A 10,283-nucleotide genomic window follows, 5' to 3' on the forward strand; every position below is an offset into this window, starting at 1 on the left:
TTGACTCGTGCAAGAGTTTTATACCAGTGGATGAGGTTTCTTTCTCATCTGTTTGTAGGATACATATGTTTACAGGTAATCTGCTCCATTTGGGGACAAAATGCTACTACAGTGGAGAACAGAGGGAGCTCATAGGACAAACTGTCTTCTCCTAAGAACAAGACAATTTAATTCTAAATAAATATATTGATTACCAAACCCCTAATATTATGAGACAGTGCTTTAATTTTCCCATTGTTCTATACTAAACATAACTTTAAAATTGGTTTGATTGTAATTAACCTTTCCATTATATTTTATTGGCTATGTTTGATCGTCAATGTTCAGGAACCATTCCAAGAAGGTACATGGAAACAATCAACTGTCTCCCTTTATCTATTTGTGTAGATTCATTAGTTATATTAGCTCTGCTGTGTTCTATGTCATCAACAACCAAACAGAAGCCACCAATGCCCCTTGAATAATAGACATTTAGGGTCTTAGGAACCTAAAGTATCACTGAGTAGAAGCTTGATAATATGAGAGTTTGAGGAGACTGTTTCTAATCAAGTTGTAGAATAACTGATAGAGGAGAAGGAAAAAATAGGGTGGTTTAACTACAAATGCTGAGAGATCATCTAATTTCACCTGCTTACTCTATATATAACAGTAACAGATTACTCTTAGATTAAAACTGCAGATATAATTTAGGGAGAAAAATTAGTCATCTGAGATTCACGAAACCTGATTCCAGACTTGAATTTGCCATTAATATCATGCAAGATAGCTTTACTGTGTCTCAGTTGCCGCAATTGTTAAATGAAGGGATTGGACAAGAATTCCATGATGCTAATCTTTAACTAGGCTCTTTTAATTCCCAGGGTAATACTATTTTTTCTGAACATTTGTGTTCTAAATATGAATATATTAAATGGTGCTCTACTACTAAATTAACATCAGGAAGTCTTAGTTATAATTATAATCACTATTCAATAATAACTGTTATAAGGCATAACATATGTCTCTTATATTTGACTTGTATTTCCTTAATGATATCCAGCAAATTTTATTATTATCATTCCTTAACAATGGACACATTTTTGTTTTTTAATGTATTAAGCCTGTACCAGGTATCACTCACATCTCTGGATGCTAGAAATATAGAAGTCTATAGAAAAGCACTCCCTGTCATCACGGATATTTAGAAATATTTATATAAAATTAAAGATGATCTCAGGATGTGATCATTCCTTCTGAAGAAATAAAATCAATTATTATAGAGACTGTAGGGTGATGTGGTTGAACGATGGGAAGATGTTGCTGTATCGTCTCTAACAAGGACAAATATGTGGCTAAGACATATATCCTAAGAGTAAACTAGTGATGCCAAGAGGTACAGAAGTCATATGGTGGGAATGAGCTTGTCCTTCAAGGAACAGAAAGATGACAAGGATGCCATGGTATAGCATGACAGCAGCCATATAGGCTTGGGACAGTTTAGATGACCAGCTGAAAGCTTCCACTGAAATATTATCCTTATTTTGCAACTACAAATGTTTAAGCATTAACTTATTCAAGAGAAATTTTTGCTTAAAGCCCCAAACTGATACAAATTTATTTTCTGTCTGTCGTGAGTATGGGGAGAGTAGTATGTGCATGTGTGTGTATGTTTGTGCGAGCATGTGTGTGAGTGTATGTGTGTGTTGGAATATCACCGTTTCTTAAAAGCATGGAGTGAAAACTCTTCTAGAACTCTCATTTCCCCTTGTAAAGATTGGCAAAAAAAAAAAAGAATGGTTAAGACCCAAAGTAGGTATGTAGATGTCCCCTTAGTGAGTTCCTTATATGTGCCTTGGAAACTTAGAACTAAATTTGTGTTTGATTAGAGAAAGAGTTTTCATGCAAAGGGTAAAAGGGAGTCTAGTCTATCCTGTTCTCCAACATAAATTTAAAAAGAGAAATCTCCAATATTCAGAATTGTATTGCCACTCTATAAACTGCCTTAGTCTCATCAGTCTTTCAATAAAGTCAGCTACAATGAAAAATACTTTTTGTGAGCAGATTTGGTTTTTTGAGAGAAACATGGAGAAGGGCTGTGTTCTATGTTTGAGTCCATGCAGAGCAGAGAGGATGGAACTGATAAAGCTGAGAGACTCAGAATCCTGTGAAATCTGAAACTGCAAACCAGAAGAGATCATGGGAATATAAATCCCCCAGGAATGCACAGAAATCTTAGGAAGAATATTAGGTGGGTGGCTTGAACTGTTATGTAATTTATGTGTTTATTTGTGTATTCATTTTCACTGTCTCATCTACTAAGGAAAAAAATAATTGGAGAGAGGTGGGAGAAAGAGAAAATGACTTCTGTCTTAGAAACTATAAGTATCCACACTCCCAAAACACCCATCCAACTCAGCAAGGAAAAAAATATGAGATTAGCTGTTTAATACAGAGTAGTCAAAATAATTGACGAGTTGGCTAAGTTTTCTACTTCCCAACCACTTGCTTTGGCATAATATAGACATAGCTCAAAAAATAAATATTTCAGAGTGGAGCTATGTCCAAATTTTGAGAAAAAAGTTCATAAACATGTTTTTAGTTTTATCAGCATGAATCCATGTGAATAACTTGTCCCATTTGCTCTGGGATCCTGGAGTTTAAATGGGCCAGGGTTTTGAAGTGTTGAAAGATATTATAAAGCACTTACAAGTATTCAGCTAGTCAGACTGCTCAATTAGCTGAACATTTATAACCTCAAATTTTGACAGAGCATGATTCATGCAGGAACGACCCCTTGGACAACAGATGGCTTTATTGTAGGTATACTTGAAAGAAAGCACACAAAGTAAGGAGAGTTGAAGGAAATAAAAATTGAACATATAAAAAATGCAAAACTGAGCAAGAAGTATGAATTGTATCCTTCAAAAAGAGAAATTATTAAAAGAATTTAGCGGCTATATTTCTAATGATAAGATGTTCTTTTTTATTTTTACTTAAGAACATTCAAGACATCATTTTTGAAATGTACCACAAAGCCAAAATAGACCACAGCTAATATCATTAACTTATTATTTTAAAAATAACAAAGATCGGGGAGTAAAAACCAAAATATTAACTAAAATTCTAATCCAGCAGTATTTTAATGCCCCTCCTCTGCTCCCAGTATTCTGGAAAGGATTCTGAAGTAGTCTTGAAAAATACTAAAGATATATTTTAGAATAATATTTATTACTACACTATATCAAATTTTAATTTAAAACGCTTCTTTTGTTCCTAGAGAAGAAATAAAAGGTACCCTGTGAACTGAGGAATGAATATCCCAAGTCTGAGCAGAGCGCTGCCTTGGGGCAACTTTCCTCTCTTCCCAGTCCCGCATCCCTGAAGAAGCGACTGGGATTAACCCGCATCAGTCCGTGGACAGCTCAGGTCTTGACCTCTTTGCAGAGCAGAGCAGGCCCAGGGTGCCCGGTGCTGCTCGGGACAGGCAGGAGCCCTGAATGTGAGTGATCAGCCTTCCAGCTGTACAGCTCCCATTTCGTAGATGAGACAAATAGTTCTCTCAGAGACCTCAAGGGACTTTTATGTCTATAGGTGCAAACAGAGCCCAGTCCTTCCAATTCAGCCCCCGTTACCTCTTCACACATGCTGTTTACTACAGAAAGTGTAATAGAGAAGTATTCTTGCCTAGCAACTCTCCTAAAATAAGCATTAAAAAGATGAACGATGAAAACCAGAAAAAGGCAAAATAAATTAGTTTACATATTTTTCCTTCCTGAGCTCGATTATCACTTCTTCAACGTTATTAAGCAAAAATCAACTTTTATTGAATACTGATCTTTGATCATTTTTACAAATGGTAAATATATGCTTTAATATTCTTGTGCTTATCTGGTTCTTATTATAACTCTGTAGAGCTGACAATTATTATTATTGTTATCCCCACTTTTAGATTAAGAAGGAAGTTCAGAGGAGGTGATTTATCAAGTCAAACTGAGTACAGACTGCAATCAACGCTTGAATGCAGAATTCCTGACTCTAAATTACATTTCATTTTCTTTCACTGTGCACCTACAACTATAATGAATCTATATAAACATTTTTCTTAAAAAAAAATAATTATGTGTGGAACCTGCTACCAACTTGATAGGGACATAATATCAAAAATACAATGCTTAAGTACACAATTTTTATAAAGATCCAATAAAAATGTATTAGTGCTGTTGTAAATGTTTTTGCATGCAAAATACTTTCTTTTGGTCAGTGTTCATAATTTGAATGGCCCAATGTATCAAAAAACGAAGCCAGGATGTCAACTTCTTAGATGTGCACTATTAATTCCTTAAATCTTTCTCCTTTTGCAAATACATACTTTTACTTTCATAGTTTGCAGTATGAGAAAACTCTTCAGTAGATGTAGCTATTACAAGTAAAACTAAATTAAAAGAAGAAAAAGCAAGACCAAGAGAAACAAATCTAAATATTGTTCTAGTTTGTTTTTTTCCTCAGTGATTTAGTCTAGAACAAACACAAACTCACGTTCTATGGATGTATACATCATTTATATTCTTAAGAATGAGTTAAAATTGCCTTTATCTACAAATGTTGCCCATGAATGAAATTTTAGACCAAAACCAAAAACAAACTCGACACACATTACTTCTGATGAAAAAAATACAATTCATGTGCAGAACACAGTTAATTTAGCAAGCATGTTATAGCCCACAAATTACTTACAAGGACAAGTTAAGCTCTACCAAGGCTTTTGAAGAAGATCTGCTTCTATGTGAGATATTCGTTGCCACTGTATAGATTTTTTGCTCTTCTGCTAAATGCGCCATGACTTTCTTGGCAAGACTAAATGTAAATTATTCTTGTCAAATATTAGAGCTGTCATAATTATGATTTGGGGGATCATGTAAATTAATTACAACCTCAGGCAGTGGCATAGACTAAAATAGCAGGGGCTGTTGATGATCTAAAACTACTCACAGAGTGTTCCAGCAAGGGCTTGGCCAGGAGCACAAGAAGCTTAAAAAAAGCACATAACCCTTTAGCTCCAGCAGGCAATTAAGGCCTGTGGAGAAACGTCAAGCATAAGTATGAGAAGACTTTTCAATAGTTTACATACAATTTTCCTCTAATTAGAGAGAACTGATTTTAATTTTTTCCCCTTCTTTACTCAAACAAGACCATATGGCATCAAGCTTAGCGGGTAGCTGCTTCATTAAAGAAAGAGAGCAAGCAGGAGGGGGGGGGGGGACAAAGAGCGAGGGAGGGAGGGAGGCAGAGAGAGAGAATATAAAATGTAGTCATTGTTATCAGTTAGACACTATGATTCTTCTAGAAATGTGTGAGTAAATGCTTGTCAGTTTAGCAGGCTTTAAAGATTTGTAAAGAACTTTGCTAGAGGCAGTGCTAATGATATAAAGTAAGAAATTTTCACAAGTGTTTGCCCAACAAAGTATGAAAATAATTGTCTGGTGTCCTGAGTTGCCGATGCCTAAGTTGGAGAAGTGTCATACTCTGCTCGACCTCTATTTGATCATTGTGTTACTTGTCAAGTAACTATGACTAGTTCTTTAAATATACAATAGTCTATCCAGGTCTAAATATACAATAGTCTATGCGGGTCTACAGTCCTCCATGCTACCAGCTGAGCTATCAAAGGGTGCTAAATATACAGTAGTCAATATCTTCAAATTTTTTCTGTAAAGTAATATTGAAATATTTCAATAGAATTGACTCTGGAATATCTCTAAGTATTACTTAATTTCTAATATAAATCTGGAACTGGAGTATCTTTGATTATGATGATATCATTTGGGTGTGGTTTGTTAAAGCCTTCACAAAAAGTACATGCAATTCATTTTTTTATTTCAAGAAATTGACAAGCATCATTATCATCATTATGAAATTTCACTTTGTTGAAGTTTTAATTTTACTTCTAGATTTGGGAATATCAACATCTGGAAGAAAAAAACATTTGTGTCTACCTTAATACATTTATCTCTTTGATATAACATTTTAGTGTGTTTAGGCCATCTAATTATGAGGAGAGATGGGTTAATTTATGCATTTATAAGTAAAGTTTAGAAACACAATACCTTTCAGAGTTTGATTTACTTGGATTTATTAGCTTAACAATGTTAGCTTGGGATTTGCACAGGGGAATTTCCAAAGGAGGTAACAAGTATATGATATTTCTCTAACAGTTTTTATACTATGGAAATAATAAGAAAGAAAGCTTGACATAGGAGAAGATGTAAGCATTCACAGTTTTGTTTCCATTTATCCTGAGATTGTTATTTAAGACAAACTACCTAAACTTTCTTAAAATTTAAACGTATGGTACAAGAGCTCAACAGTACCATCAGATTTCCACATGTGGTTTTAATTCAAATAAGAAGCAATTTCACAAGCTGAATATGGGTAACTGTCCCAAGTAACCCCCCCTAAATTCCCTGAATAGTTATATGAAGAAAAATAAACAAACAAAAATAAAATCAAACCAAACAGTTAAAAACAACCCTCAAAAAAATGAAAAGTCCAAAATAAGTAAAAACCAAAACCAAAAAAACCTAAGTCGATTAAGTCAAAATTTACATGGAGAAGCTTATACTAAATATAGGATTTCTTCTCATTTCAACGTGATAGAACAATTTACCTAATTCAGGAAAATGAGGCTGTAAGAAGCTACAAGTCTATGCAGATGTTGCAAGGAAGGGTAATGGCTTTCCCTTCCTACTTTGCATCTCTAGATTGAGAGAAATTGTAGAGAACTGTGAAAGCACCTCAGAAAAAGGCCCAGTCTTGAAGTGTGGGAGAGGTGGACTGGATTTGTAAGACGTATACCCTAAGAGACTCACAACACCACTCCTAATCTTGCACAACTTCATGAAGAACCATAGCTGCCAGCTGATTTTTGCGAAGCCCAGGCAACTGGCTGAAACACCTCTCAAACCCTTAGAAGTTCTTGTCATCTTCCATCTTTCTGCAGCACAGCACTTCTCACTAGGAAATATTTCCTCCCTGTTCTGAAATTGTCTACAAAATAAATCTCACCTGTCCTATCCCTACCTCACAAGCAACATCAAGAAATCACAGTATCCTCCATTTCTAAAGTCTGAGGCAATCTTGTTATCTTACAAAGGGTTGTAACAAATGGCTTTGTTCTAAATAATTTCCATGATTTATTCCAGATTCCTCCAATTTAAGTCCATGCTGAGGACTTTCCTAAAATGGAATATTTCCCTTTTTAAAATTTCCTTTTCTATTTTAAATCTTTGGTGACTCCTGCTTACCTATATCAATAGAAATGATCTCAAACATAGCAAACAGTCCAAAAGCATCATAAAAATACACTTCATCTTCAACATAACTAGAGTTGCTATTTCTCAAATTCCTCCTGAGGCACATGTATTGGAATGATCTTTCCCCTCCAGCCAGCATGACCCATTTTTGCAAGATGGAGCAGAAAGATTGCCAACAAGTAAAGAGCAAAAGACACACACACACACACACACACACACACACACACACACACACACACAAAGGAAAAGTCATAGTTATGGGGAAAAGAAAATAAGGCAAGATTTCTCTGCCAAACTGTGGACAGGGCCTTACAGTCCTCAACAATAGTAAGGATAGTGAGAGGAAGAGGTGGGAGGGATAAAGCAGAATGGTCATGTCACAGGGTCAGCATCCTGGGCAAATAGTCTGTGCAGCTGCATAGCACCCTACACACCCACACACAGAAGGGCTCCACTCCTGGCTTAATGTTCTGATATTCTTAATTTTATTTGTGAAATTGTGTCTCCTTAGACTTGCCTAATGAAAGAATTATGCATCCATGTGACACTGAAGATTTGCTCAATATGTGTGACTCAATATGTGGCTACTCCTTGTCATACCATGAACAAGACTTCCACTGGGCTCCGAAACCATGGAAAGTCAATGAGACTCCATGTAGGCCTGTTATGGCTGCAGCTAAGTAAGCTGGGGTGCTGGCAGCCCCAAGACGATGCCATTTCCCTTAGCATAAAAACATGCTTCTAATAAGAAAAGAACACAGCTCTTCTCAAGGAAACACAATGACCAAAGAACCCTCTTACGTCCTTTCTTATTGTGTTTCTTCCCTATATTGGCTAATCACTGTGACAAAAATTATCCCATAGAAGGAAAGGGAGAGAGAAGGTACCCTAAGGCCTTTTCTTTCAGTCTTTCTTTTCCCACTCATAAGCTGAAGGTAGAGTGTTGGTGAGAATGTGTGCACCTAAACAGATGAAATAGAAACAGTGTGTGTGTGTGTGTGTGTGTGTGTGTGTGAGTTTTCTTCAGTGTTTCCACTATTTTAGTAAGAATGAAAAACACAAGCATGTAAATCTATGAAATATAAGTTGTGCAATTTTGGTCATTCCACATGTACACTGAATGCTTTTACATTTTCATTTAAAACTGACAGCCATATAAACATTAATGGAAAAATCCATGTAGTGCTTTAACATTTTAACTTTATTTAGAATAGTGTTAAGTTGCAAATAACCACCATCGCAAGTTTATGGAGAAGGGTAACAACTTTCTATTTTAGCTCCTTTAATGCTGTTTTTTTTTCCTGCATTTTGAAAAGGAGCTCTGCATTTTCACTTCACACTGGACCCCACGAATTATGTAGTTGGTCCTCCTACTTCATTACCTCCAATTCTCATTATTGATTCCACAGTTGGGTTGAGTTTATTGCCCAATCCCCTTCCTGGAGACTACATGATAAGTTTGTCTCTACCTTGTGGCCTGGCAAATTCGTGCTCAGGACACATGAGGTATGGACTCCATGCTTCCTTGATTGGGATAAGGAGAGAATTTTGTTTGTTGAGCCAAAAGAGTAGGAAAGCATCCTCCTAATTTATCATGGGGAAAAGTTACCTGAGAACCCCCTGTGAAACTCTCTACTAAAATGCCCACTTTCAGAATGTGAGTGGGACACAATTGTGTGGCTGAATTCACAGATGCCAGCACCCTGACACAGGGGCCAGGACAGAGTAAACACACTGCAGAACACTTGAGAAAGAAATCCCAGGCCTCCCCTGTATCCCACAGTTAGTGGGAGATCCAACTATGAAATTACCGCCCTCCCCACATAGCTATTTTCCAATTATTTTTTCACAGAGAGAAACAAGAGGAGAAATGAGGGGGCACAGATTGTGTAGAAGCTCTGAGAAGAGAACTAGAGAACAGCTGATGCCAGCTTGACTTACTCAGAATTAAAAATTGTCTTTGCATCGAAGAGGACAGAAGAATTTGCTCATTTCTCATTTAAGAGTGTCTTTCTGATGACTTTTGGCTCTTCAGGTGGCCTTCTTTCTGGGCACAAAAATCAAGATTCCTCATTCCTTGTTCCCTCTCCAGAAGAAAGAAGTCCAGTGGCTCTAATTTTACCACCTAGCATTTTGTCCAGAAAGAGGACTCCTTGGAAAGATGATAAAAGAGAAATGTTAAGGGAGATGTGTGGCAAAGGCAGAGAGCTTATCCATCCTAAGGGGAAATTTGTTTTCCTGGCCTCACTCAGTGGCCCATGTCCTCCTCTGTAAGTTTAGAACACCAGGGTTTCCCTCGCACCTGACTCTCACTCTGCCAACTCCTGGGAGGGAGTCTCTACTCCAACTTAAATTCTGCCTTTAAATAAAACATCTCAGCCATTCTTTCAAAATACTGTCATTTAAAAAATATCTGAAGGAGGTTGTTAATATAGAATATTTGCTGCTTCTTACAAGTTACTAAGTTTAAGCTGAAATTTCCATTCTTGTAATAATAAGTGAAAAAAATACCTTCCCCTCTTGCCTTTGTAAGCCATAAGTAGTCAGGTGCTTCATGGAGATGAATCTCTCTGATTTCCAATTGAAATCATAAGCAATTGAGCATAGCACCTACCTTATGTCAATGCGTGCTAAAGTGGCCTTCAAGCCATAGGTACCTCCCCTGCCCCTGTGTCACGAAGAGACCATCTATGGGTTTTGAACACATGCAATTCTACCTGTTTGCAGCTTTCCCATTCTGGTCAATCCATCATAAGAAGACAGAATCAGCTTTCCACAACACAAATTGAATTGTGTTGTTCCCTACTCAGACATTTTTCCAGACAAATTTTGAACTTCAGAAGCATCTGAGTACCTTACCTCAAGGCCCTTTGCAACCTTTCTATCTGATACCTTCTCTCTCTGCCTTTCATGGTTTAAAATACAATTCTGTACTCCAGTTACTCTATCTAGAAGTTACACACAGGGTCAGGTAACTTCATTCACTCATTCGCT

This window comes from Heterocephalus glaber, unplaced genomic scaffold (assembly GCF_053883595.1).
Source record: "Heterocephalus glaber isolate CG9 unplaced genomic scaffold, H.glaber_assembly_v1.0 deba00001550, whole genome shotgun sequence".
NCBI lineage: Eukaryota > Metazoa > Chordata > Mammalia > Rodentia > Bathyergidae > Heterocephalus > Heterocephalus glaber.